The sequence below is a fragment of the Maniola jurtina genome, chromosome 7 (assembly GCF_905333055.1).
Source record: "Maniola jurtina chromosome 7, ilManJurt1.1, whole genome shotgun sequence".
NCBI lineage: Eukaryota > Metazoa > Arthropoda > Insecta > Lepidoptera > Nymphalidae > Maniola > Maniola jurtina.
Window position 1 is genome coordinate 2,375,540 of NC_060035.1, and position 12,935 is coordinate 2,388,474.

Genomic DNA, 12,935 nt, shown 5'->3' on the forward strand with positions numbered 1-12,935 from the left:
AATCACATCAAAATAGTAGGTGATGATGCAGCCTAAGGTTATTCTTACTCCTAGGTTAACTTTACTATAGTTTTAGATTTATTCAATTACCATTGCACCTTGAATATTTTTTTTATGTTTTTACTATTTCGGAAAGTTTTTAGCTACTTTTTGTATCATGTTGCTAATGTGATTAATATAATTGTTAAATGTTAATTGTATGAATGTGCATGTAGTGTTTGCTTTAAAATGATTTTACATACAACGTCATGTAATTTAACTTTATTTAATTTAAGATCATTTTTGTAAAAATCGCTAGCGAACCTTATCAATAAAAATAAAATAAAATAAAATAAGGTGGATCACGCCTTTTTTATTCAGATACAAGTTAGCCCTTGACTGCAATCTCACTTGGTGGTAAGTGATGATGCAGTCTAAGATGGAAGCGGGCTAACCTGGAAGGGGTATGGCAGTTTTCATTAAATCCATACACCTTTGGTTTCTACACGGCATCGTATCAGAACGCTTCTTTTGAAGGTCCCAATATTGTAATGTGCGGGGAAAACGGAAACCTTCCTCAAGGGAAACGCCTAACTAAACTTTCTGTTTATCAAGCATAATAATTTTATTCAATATCTAGTAAATATTAATTTCTTAACTAGTTTATTTACATGCACAGCTGTTTTATACAGATTAATAAATGCATAGAGATAAACTGTAACTGAGTAAATAATTTAAGTACATAATTGCTTGCATATTGATAGAAGCTCTATGTAAATAGGTAGGTACTTTAAAGTTGTTTTGATAAAAATCTTTTATCAAGACAAGTTGTTGAGTGATTGATGTTATCGATGTAATGATCGATTTTCTTAATTTGCATACATCATCGACGGCAATTGTGAAAGGGGGTGGAACTTGAAGACATTCATAAACATTAAATGCCTGAGAGTATTAATTATGTATTTATTATTTGTGTACTAATCTATAACTCGGTCTAGAGCAAAAAATATTATTTAGTTATACTTATTTCAAATTATGTAAACGTGAACGCACACCAATCCACACAACACGTACTGCATCCAGAAAAATGCAGCTTAAAGGTCATAGCTCATTAGAGCCACCTGGCACCCGACCAGCACCACCTTGCAAGACAAGCGTGCGAGTAACTCGCCGCCGTACGCACCTGGTCAGCTCAGTGCACTCAGCTTATATGTACAGAAGGCCACTTAGCGTAGATTTGCTGTTATCGGCCAGTGACTGCATTGTCATGTCAATTTTGTACATGTGTCATACAAAAATCAAAAGATAGATCAGAAAATGGGCATTATTTTACGATTCGACCCTGTGGTGTGCCGCAATGTCGCATTATATTATTGAAAAGCACAGACAGGTGAAACTTCTTGTGCTGACTGTGCGATCTGTTTACATAAAAGTTCATTTGTTATAGTTATTTCATCTTCAAAACCCGTAATATCTGCGGTAATCTTTCTATACAACTTGGAACAATCGGTACTAAGTAACAGTAAAATAAACACAATACACATGTTTTGCAGGCATTTGGCAATCAAGAAGTAATCTTAAACGGGACAAAAACGAATCAGACTTAGCTAAAGAGGTGTAGTCTAAAATCTGGTGGAAAAATTTGAGAAGGAACTTGATAGAAGCAGAAAGTAACAGACTTAAGGTCCACTCCAGAAGGTCTAAAGCGCCGGGCAAATCACGTCGGTTACACGTTTCTCCGAGAAGATTACTGCGATTTATTTATGTTGTATTTAAGCAAACGAATGAAAAACGGTCTATAATAATAACTATTATAAGGCCTAAAGCCAGGTAGATATCATTCATTTTAATATAGAAAGCGCACTTGGAAAGCGTAGTGGACTTTGGCCTAAGCCTTTCTCATTCTAAGAGGCGACTTGTGCTCAGTTGTGGTTGAGAAATAAGTAGAAATATTTTATACTTATACAAATGAACTTTAACAAGTACTTTTGAATACCAAGACCTCTTAAATCTTTCATCGGCTCCCGGTCTATTAAGTACCGGGTAGATAACGGGCATTGTTGGGAATTCACATGCATGCAGTAACCCCGTGCGAAGTACTTAGTATTGTCCGTATGTGTGTAAAAAACTGGTAAATGGCATATTGCATGTTAATTTTTATCGAAACTGCAGTCGTTTAGTTACGTGAGATTAAACATCCCGGTAGATACCTACGTCTTACGTGATACGCATTGAAGCTGATTAATGACACTATGTTATTGTATTATGTAAAGCCTGAAGCCTCTAATGTATAAATTCACATATTTATAATTTGACGCGATTCTTCTAAAATAACTCTTAAACTAACTTAACTCGAGTGGAACTAAAAAACTTTACCAATATATTCGACAGAGGATCTTTGCTGGATGTTTTTCTGTACTTGAATGCATTGAAATGTAGTTTCAAGTCTGTTTTATAAGTATTGTAATTCACTCATATAAAACTAGAGTCAAGTATGCGTTTGCGTAGTTTACTAGTCAAGAAAAGATATTTGCACAATAGTGGAAACTTGCGTAGTTTGATGTGTCAATTGGTCAAAAATACGAGCTTGTAGCTTATCTTTATCTAATATGTTCTGTTTGGTATTAATTTTCCCCTACTGTAACATTTTAATCCAAATATGCTCATCAATCAACCTTTCGGAATTTGCGTGCAGACCTCATCTGATCACAGTAACATGGAGTATAAACTAGAGTTCAGTTTCTATGCAATAATGACCTTTATTTACTTAAAGAATAACTTCATAATACAATGATCTGTATTATTAGGTGGGTCGTGACTTATTGCTTAATACAATTTAGTGAAATTGCATTGTGAGTGGAAAGTGTAAGGTCGGTAATTGTTTGCAAATGATCTCGAAAATATTAACGAGAAAATCATGTAAAGTAGCTCATTGTCTTGGAAAACTACACTCTTTTCCCGTAGGATAAGGTGTATTTTTAAGTAACAATTTGCAAATCATTTTTTTATTGCTTGTGAGTTGTGTGTCAAATCAATTTTTCATACTTCGGTTTATTCTTATCACTTTATTCATGGAGATAATGTGTATCACAATGTTCAACCACAAAATATACCTCAGTCTGGAAATAGAGCAAAATATATTATATACACAAATATTTTGCTTAAATCTCAGCCAACCTTATTACTTAAAACACCTGTCGTGGTTTAAAAATGTGATGCTTCGTATATTCAGACAAAAGAATAAGGAAATAAACTACAATCACGATTGTACGACGATAAGAAGATCGTGCCAAGGTTCAAAGGATGGTGATTACAACTTATTACACAAGTTTCGTAAGAGAATGCGATTGCGATGTACCGTTGAGGAAAAAACCGGCCAAGAGCGAGTCGGACTCGCATACGAAGAGTTCTATACCATCGTTCAAGATTCAAGTATTTCTTAATTATTTTGAATTTAAATGGCGTTCATTTTGGAATAATTATTATTTGTTGTTATAACGTCAATAGAAATACACATTAGGAATGTAAAAATTTCAATTCGCTACCTTTTACAGTTCATAAGATACAGCCTGCTGACAGACAGACAGACAGACGCACAACGGAGCCTTTATGATCCCGTTGGCACCCTTCGGATACAGAACCCTAGACATGAATTAAAATTTGAATCACGCGAAATAATGTTAGGGTTTTATGAGTTGGGTTGGGGTGAGATTTATTAAATTGTACAGTATTACTTTACTTTACGTGATCATTAAAAAAATACGGATTAGTGTATTTTATTATAATAAACATTGACCACTACCATGTTTTATAGCACATAGAGTGTTTTTATTAAAACATCGTGTAGTAAGTGGTAATGTGTCATTATTTACAGAGTCACTCAGCGAGTGAGCAGGAGAGCCATACTCGAAGTATAATATATCTACGCGTTCAAATAAGTTCCACTATCCACATGTGCAAAGAGAGTTTAGTACCTTAAAATGCGTTTGCTTTTGGCAGAGCCAGCGCGTGCGGTTCGTGCTGTTGCTGTTATGTGCAATCACCTTAATGAAATGTCACGCAACGGATATTGTATTTACCTGCCTACTTGTAACATCTAAGTTGACCTAGCTACCTACCTGAGCCTTGAAATTCGCTGACATTTTAGAAGTGTGCGTCATAATTACATTTACTCACTTACATAGACTTCCGGATTAAATAAATATAAGTGAAACGTTCACAATGCGGTTGTTCTTTCTGGAGACAGAGAAAAGAGAAAAGTTGGCTTAAAGAATCAGCAAGGCTGTCTCAGTGCCGTAATACAGGCAGTACTAATTCTTGGAACCATTCCACCTGCGCCTGGCTTATGCAGTACCTATTTAAGCAAAATATGTTTAGGCAAAAAAGCGGTAGTAGCTTACTAGTAGGCTTGTCAAGCTCCTTTAACTTTTCGGAGTATAGGTATGTAGGTATGTGTGTTTTAAGTAATTAAGTAAATAACACTTGCTTTAACGGTAAAGGAAAACATCCTGAGGAAACTTGCCCAAGATTTCTCTATAGCTTTCTCAAAGGTGTGTAAAGTCTGGCAATCCGAACTTGGCGAGCGTGGTGGACTATGATGGCACGACCAGAAGCCCCTATAATAATGGAAGGAGACTTACGCTCAATAGTGGGCTGGCGATAATTTGTAAGTAACAGTTTAATATTAATGGATACTTAATCCGCGAAACGGAAGTGTGCATATAAAAACCTATTTTAATTACCCTAATCAGAGCACGTGAACTTTGTCTAGGTAAATTGAAAACGCGTCATTAAAAATGACCTTTATGATAATAATAACGCTCATCGCCAAAGCGCTTATTATATTAATCACGTAATATGACTAACCTGTTACATAGTAGGTACTAGTAATAAGGCAACATAACGGTATTAGTAGGTATAATCAGACAATGGCACCAGTTTTTTGCGAGTTTTTGCTAATTGCGTATCAAACCGTTATTTGAGCTTTATAAGGGCATGTTCACACGGTGAGGTACCGCACGGTTACATTTTCCCATTATTCACTACATAACTAACCAGCACATATACACAATGTCATTCAAATACGCTAATAAATGTATGAAATGACTTGCCTTCATCATCCAAAAACCATTTCCGTTAACAATTTAGCACTTAATTTTGGATATTATAATAAGTATGTGTTGTAACAGATAGCCGTTATAAGTATGTACTTCATTGTAGACCTCTTAATACTTAATACAATTGGGTTGTAATACAAAGGCATGGATGTCTCTACTGTCTTCGCATGGGTATGGTTTTGTTCTATTCTAATGTCTCAGTTCTATAATAAATATTATATTAAAGATAATATTCATTTTAACAACCGATAATATTATATTAATTCCGCAAAAACACGTGCGATTCGCCATCGCCGTGTGAATATTACTTTATACGGCTAATTTATGCGATGTAGTTTAAATGCGGGTTGATATAATATCTTTTTAGGATAGTTTTAGAATAATTTCAAGAGTTTATTGACTCTGTTCTTCCGTTCGATAGACGTTGCTGTTTCGAGGTACTGGAATGGCGACCTCACACCGGAAAGCGCAGAGTTGGGAGACCCCTTTAGGATTTATATCTCGTTCACACAGACTGCGTAAGCGTAGATGTAGCGCATACCATTGTAATGTATGGAACTGTATGAAACATGGCACACCGTTTACCTAAAGCGTGGACGTATGCGTAACCCAGTGTGTTATGGGTTTACGCACGTGCCACGTGTACGTGCTTGGTGTGAATCGGCCTTTAGGAGGACAGACGACATCAAACGAGATGCAGGAAGCCACTGGATTCAGTCGGTGAAAGACCATGGCGTATGGAAGTCCCTAAAAGAGACCTATGGTCCAGTTATTTCTATTGATTGATGAAGACAACCATTCTACCACTTTCTTGGAACAATAAGGACTTAATGAACGTCGAATTTCTAAATCCTTTCCTTTTGTTTAGCCGGTTAAAGAAATAAACTAAAACAAAGTCTGTCTAGACAATGAGTTAAGGACGATCAAATAACACATTTCAAGTTAACGTTCGCGTGAGAACATCCGCACTGAACTTTGTTTTTCTAGATTTTAGACACGATAACTGACTACGATGTGGTACCTACTATACGTAACTGTTATCTTGCAACACGTGGGAATGCAAATTTTCTTATCTTTACCTTTTCGAAAAAATGACGGCATACCTTCTTCTAGGTAAAAGTAAAAGTAAAGTCATAGAATAATATAATAGTGGTAAAGTATTCATAATTGTACACCTAATGTATTTATAACAAAATCGTCTGTACAATAGGCTAGGTAGTGTGTTTTTAAATTTTCATACCTACTGGATGTTTTTAATAATAGTAAAAGTAATTTGGTATATTTTTACCTATAAGAAAAGGTTATATAGATAAACCCTGCGATAAAGGTCATTGGCTAAAGTTCAATTTTTTCTAAGTACCAAATCGGTACTTTACACTTGCCATTAGATTTGACTGTATCGTTTCACTTTATAATATAAGGTCATCGTATTAATTTATCAGTTACAATTCCGGACCAAAACAACTGATAATATCAATATTTTTACGAGCAAAGCTGTTGAACAGTAAAACATTTTGTCAAAGCACGAGTTAAAATACATATTTATACATACAATTAATAACTTCGGGAAGTTATAAAAGATTTACAAACAGGAAATAAATTAGCAGGGTCCAAATTTCACGCGCGAGGCCTTGCTTTGCCCGCCAGCGTAGCCAGTAGTGGACGCACCCCTATTTAACTCATATGCATGGCAAGGTTTGGAATACTCTTCCGCGATCTGTGTTTCTTACCAATTACAATCCGGGTATCTTTAAACCAAGAGCAAACAGGCATCTTCTAGGTAAACGCGTCCCATTTTAGGCCAAATCATCACTTTCCATCAGGTGTGATTGTGGTCAAGCAAGGTCAATGAATAAAAAATAAAAAATAAATAGGTAAGCTGAGGAATTCCACACAGTTGTCTCAATCAAAGGACATGGAAAATTTTATGGACTTTGGTTGCTTAATATTTAAATGAAATTGGAAGTACGTTTGTATGGAGCGAGTGACGGAGAGACCCCTCTTAATATAATATTAGGTGTTACTTGTCAAATGTAATGTATTACTTCAGATAATAACTAAATTATAGAAATTAAATTAAGGCGATATCGTTGTGTGCTTAATACGGAATAGTTCATTCATGCCTTATTAAGTTCCGTACAAATTGTTAAAACTTTGTAATTTCCTGCAGAAGAACATAAGATGTAATTAAATAGTTTATTTATGTAACTTATTACAATTACTTACTCGAATAACAATCGTGACTGTAAATTATAACATTACGGCTTCCTAGCGGAACTTATGATTCGTGAATTTTTGTAACATTATTATAATATCTACCTACATATTTTTTTTTTTTTTTCTCATTTAGAGAGCTGGGTCACCAGTGTGACCATGTGGCTCTGGTAGGTCTCTATTATCCTATTCTAACACTAACTAACATTATTCTAACTAATATTATTCTAACACTTAAAACTATATCTACATACTATTATCTATTAACTCTACGTCTTAAATTTTTACGGACCATCCTATACAAATCTTTTGCTGCATCGGACGTTGGGTTTGTCAAAATAATATTGACGTGTCCCAACGTCCTGTCCGGCACTTCACTTCGGATACATTCCGTCAATATATGGTAAACGTCTTCCCTTGCACCTGGGCAGTCTGGGCAAAAAGGTGAAGATACTTTTTTTAGTAAAAATGCAAATTTGTTTAACGGAATGTGTCCGGAGCGAAGTCTGTACGAGATTACTAAGTCCTGCCGGCACAATTTATTACAGTCGTACATCCAAGATATATCACAGGGCTGAGGTTGGATCGTCTTGTACCAAATTCCTTTTTGTTTGGACCTTTGATCAAAGTATTCATGCCAAATCTGTTTGCAACGTTTTTTGACCACGTATATGTATTCTGTATAATACGGCGCAATGCTCATTTCGATTCCGTCATTACAGGCTTGCTTTGCATAGGAGTCAACCCGTTCGTTGCCAGAAATACCAATATGTGACGGAATCCATTGTAATATTATATTTCGGTTTTGTTTTAATTTTTGTAAGAGATCTAATATAGTATAGGCTATCGGTGTTCCTCGTATAGATGAGGTACACCGAGCCAGATGTTGCAATGCACTTTTCGCATCCGAGAGTATTACAAACTTATCATAATTTATCGTCTGAATGTAAGCCATAGCTTCGGCTATACCAATCAGTTCCGCGTGCATAATGGATATTCTCGAGCTTATCTTTAATTTAATATTGGTCTCTGTCTGTGGGTCGTAAAAAGCAACGCCAATACTGTCATTATCAATTGATGCATCAGTAAATATTTTATAAAAATCAGGGTATTTAGAATTTAGATGTTCAGCGCACTTTAACCTAAGGTCAACAGAGTTATATAAACGTTTAGCTTTATGAACTTCTGGTAGTATTGAAATTACATTTTGTGAAACATTAATTTGAGACATCCATGTATTTAATGAAAACATTTCTAACTGTGTACTGGAATGTATGAAGATATCTTTATAATCTAAGTGTATTGAAACTAATAGGGGTTTTTTCTTACTTCTCCAATAGGCAGTTTGATAATCAGCTGCACATCTGCTAAGTAGGGCAATTACTTTATTTTCTTTGGATGACTTTGCTTTAAACCAAAACTTTCCACCTAAATATTGTCTACGTACAGTCAATGGTGGTAAGCATAATTCACTTTCCATGACATGTATGGGGGTGGTTTTCACAAATCCTCCAATAACTCTCATAGCTTGGTTTTGAATTACGTCTAATTTGGCCAAATGTGATCGTGCGCTGTTATCAAATAAAAAACTGGCATAGTCAAGTCTACTCCTTATAAGAGAAATATATATTTTCCTCAACCATTTAGGATGAATACCCCAACCAGGCCCAACCAACACTTTAAATATATTTAAAAACTTTAAAACTTTTTGTTTAACTTCGTTGATGTTTTTACTCCATTTTAGTTTTCGATCCTACCACAGCCCTAGATATTTCACATTCTCAACAACCTCCATAGGATGGTTTCCAATTCTGAGATTGATCGATTTCCCAATATGACTTCTGTTAAAAATGCATATTTTACTCTTATACGGCGAAACGTCGAGGCCCAAATTTTGAACTAACATCCCAAATGAATCCAATGCAACTTGTAATTTATTTCCCGCCATAGCCAAATTTTTATTCGCCGCATACAACACGAAGTCATCAGCATATTGGGAAATCGAGACATCATGAATTTTTTTACAAATGTGTGCTGTCACTACATTAAACAATAACGGAGATAGGGGGTCTCCTTGGGCTAATCCACGACTACAATGTCTGCTTACATTTATTTTGTCTACACCTATTACGTTCATGGTTCTATAATTCAAATAGTTCCATAGATATCCACACAATTTCGATCCAATACCGTAGCAATCCAGTGAGTACAGAAGGCTGTCAACATCTACGTTATTGTATGCACTCACTATGTCTATAAAGCAACAAACCGTGGGAGTCTTTCGGCCTAAATTGGTTTCAATATAAATAACTAGCTGACTTAAGTTATCTAGACACGAGCGCGCTTTCCTGAAGCCACTCGTGTATGCAGAAAATACGTTAGATTTCTCAAAATACCATTCAAGTCTTGTATTTAAAATCGAGAGAAATACTTTGCATATACAAGATATTAAAGAAATAGGTCGTAATGTTACATGTGGTTGTTGATTTTGACCTGGTTTGGGGATTGGTTGGACACTAATTTCTTGCCATTGTTGTGGAACAGATCCATGTTCTAGACACATATTATATAATCGTAGCAACCAGTCTTTGCCACGTTCTGGTAAGTTTTTGATCATCGAATATGAAATCATATCTGACCCCGGGGCAGTATCTTTAGATTTTATGGCCACCTCCAGCTCCTGTCTAGAGATCGGGGTTTCTAGATGTGAGTTGTTCGAGTAAAACTTTGGACGCTTGTTTACAAGATAGTCAGGCGTAAGACTTCGAAGAAGATTATTAGCACAGTCTCTATCAATAAAATTTTTTTTGAATATCGTCCTTTTAACCATTTCATGCGGAACCACATTTCATTTATTGAAGATACTTCACTAATTGAATCGCAAAAATTTTGCCATGATTTTGATTTAGAATTACGTATTACTCTTTGGCCTGTTGAAATTTTGTTTTGTAATGTATCTAAATTATTTGGCGTGGGGCTTGCTCTGAAATTTACGAGCGCCAATCTACGTTCAGCAATAGATTTTGAGACAATCATATTCCAGTATGGCTTAGGCGCAAAATTATTATTTGGACTCAGATTAATTTTAATATATGGGATGTATTTATCAGCTGCTTTATTTAAACAGTCCAAAAATAGATTATAAGCATATTGTAATTCTGATGGCATAACTAAATCAGCTAATAAAGATTCTAACTCTGAACTATAAGACTTCCAATTCGCATTTTTAAAATTCCTTTTTTTAATAAAATTATTAACCGGTAAACAGTAATTAAATGACAACTTAATAGCTACATGATCACTTCCTAGTAATTCGTTAGTGGTTTGCCACTCGAAATTTAACGCAATATCTGACGATAACAAGGATAGATCAGGGGAGGATTGTTGTAGATTCCCATTTACTAATGTTATTCTAGTTGGTTTACTGCTATTGTTAAGTGTTATAAAGCTACTTTCAATAAGGGATTCAAAAATTTGTGCTCCCCTACAATCTATCTTGTTTGACCAGTTCGAGTGGTGTCCGTTGAAGTCACCCAGTAATAAAGTTCTATGGCTATTTAATGAAAACAGTTCATCCCAATTGGTTTGCGATGTTCTTGTTGATGGGGCACAATAATATATGGCACAAATATTTTCAACACTTTCAGAATTATGAATTTTGACATGGAGAAATTCAATTTCTGTATTATTTAAACTAGTCTGGCATACCTGAGAACTAATAGATTTATGTGTGATTATTGCAACTCCTCCATAACCATCACCCCTGTCTTTTCGATAGATATTGTAGCCTGCTATCCTGATGTCCATATTGTAGTGACTGTAAATTATAACATTACGGCTTCCTAGCGGAACTTATGATTCGTGAATTTTTGTAACATTATTATAATATCTACCTACATATTAAATTATAGTAATTACGTAATAAATTATAGTAAATGTAAAGTAACGTAGATTATAGTAAAAATAGTCTGATGCAGGTCGACCTGCAAGAGGCGTAATAGCCATAAAATATGCCAAAGCTTCTTTTTAAATACTGGTACGATTTACTTCTATGCTAGAATTTTTTGTGAACTTTCGTGCAAGTGAAGGTTACAGTAACTAGAAAAGAGCTCATAACTATCAAACGGCTGAACTGATTTTCTTGGATTATAGCTAAAAACACTCTCGATCAAGTCACCTTTCAACAAAAAAAACTAAATTAAAATTGGTTCATTAGTATAGGAGATACGATGCCACAGACAGATACACAGATACACACGTCAAACTTATATCTAGTGTGTATAGTAGCAGATATACAGGTGTATCTACGACGAGGCATTGACTCCGAGTGGCCTACGTACGCCACGTTCGTTGACCTTTAGCGTCAGTCAGATGTTTTATTTGCAATATATTGTGAGCTTCTAAAAACACGTGATTTTTTTATATTTTTAGAGTTTTTTATTGGTAATATCTTATCAGTAATCATTAGTAATATCAACCGTCTTCGTTTCTGCTAGCGTTCTGGTTACAGCCTGTATCTAGTGTGCCTAGTAGTAACGGTATAGTTTCATGGTGTAAGCCGAGTAATATGGTGTCATCGCGAGGTTAAAGATCTGCCACGGGGGCGTAGGTCAGACGTCAGCAACTTTTCAACGCTTCACGGAAGCACATCTTTATTATGATGGCGTATTCATCAAGTAGAATGCACCTATGAAAAACCTACTTATTTACCTTTGCTTTGCTCTTATAGGTAACTTACACAATTATGTTAGTTCATCATGATCACCCCATCGCCAACTCACGGTCCCTCTCGGAATTAGAATGGTGTAGGCCGTTGTCCGCCACGTTGGCTAAGTGCGGATCAGCAGGTTTCACACACTTAAATGACATTACGGAGAACTCTCAGGTTTCTTCACGATGTTTTATTACACCGTTAAAGTAAGTGATAGTTAATTGCTTAAATCGCAGATAATCACGAAAAGTTAGAGATGCGTGCCCGGGATCGAACCCCCGACTTCCCGAATAGTTTTTTTAAATCAGCAAACACCTCCATAATTGTCGAAAAAATTAATATTTAATTTTTTCTTTAAAGTTCCCAGATAGTACTGTTAGTTAAGTATAATTTGTATTTATTATACTTACAAACTAAAGCAGAAAACAAGAACAGAAGCGAAATCCATTTTATAAAGAATTAAATAAAATCGAAATAATACCTAGGTGTAGCCTTTTTCCATACTCTACTAAATTATTGTTGAAGCGCAGTTCACTCTGGTTCCGGGAATGAAATCAAAGTAAACCTTTATACTTCAAAACCTTTCACATGATAAAAATATACAAAACGGCAAATTCAGTTCGGCGCCCTGTCTGGAAAAGTTGTATTAGGAGCGCTCTAACAACTTCGTACGAGGATAACTTCGGTACCATTACACTTTGCAAAGTTAAATTCGAGCCAATTTCACTGAGAACCATTTTTGTGATGCGCTCAGTAATTTTACAGGCGCAACCTGGATAGATCAACGATTATTATCACACAAAATAACTTTATTAATTACTAGATGAGACTTATAATACAAATCGCGCTAAATAGTAAAAGTTTTATTAACTTTGTCCTCATTTTCAATACTCCGAGTATAGCCACATAAGGTG

The 12,935-nt window shown here is 35.3% G+C and overlaps 1 protein-coding gene across 1 annotated transcript in view; it reads right to left on the reverse strand.

Moving 5' to 3' along the window:
- The window catches only part of LOC123866947 (putative uncharacterized protein DDB_G0282133), a 277,632-nt gene that overhangs the window by 171,591 nt on the left and 93,106 nt on the right, over positions 1–12,935 (reverse strand). The gene's annotated exons all lie outside the window — the stretch shown is intronic.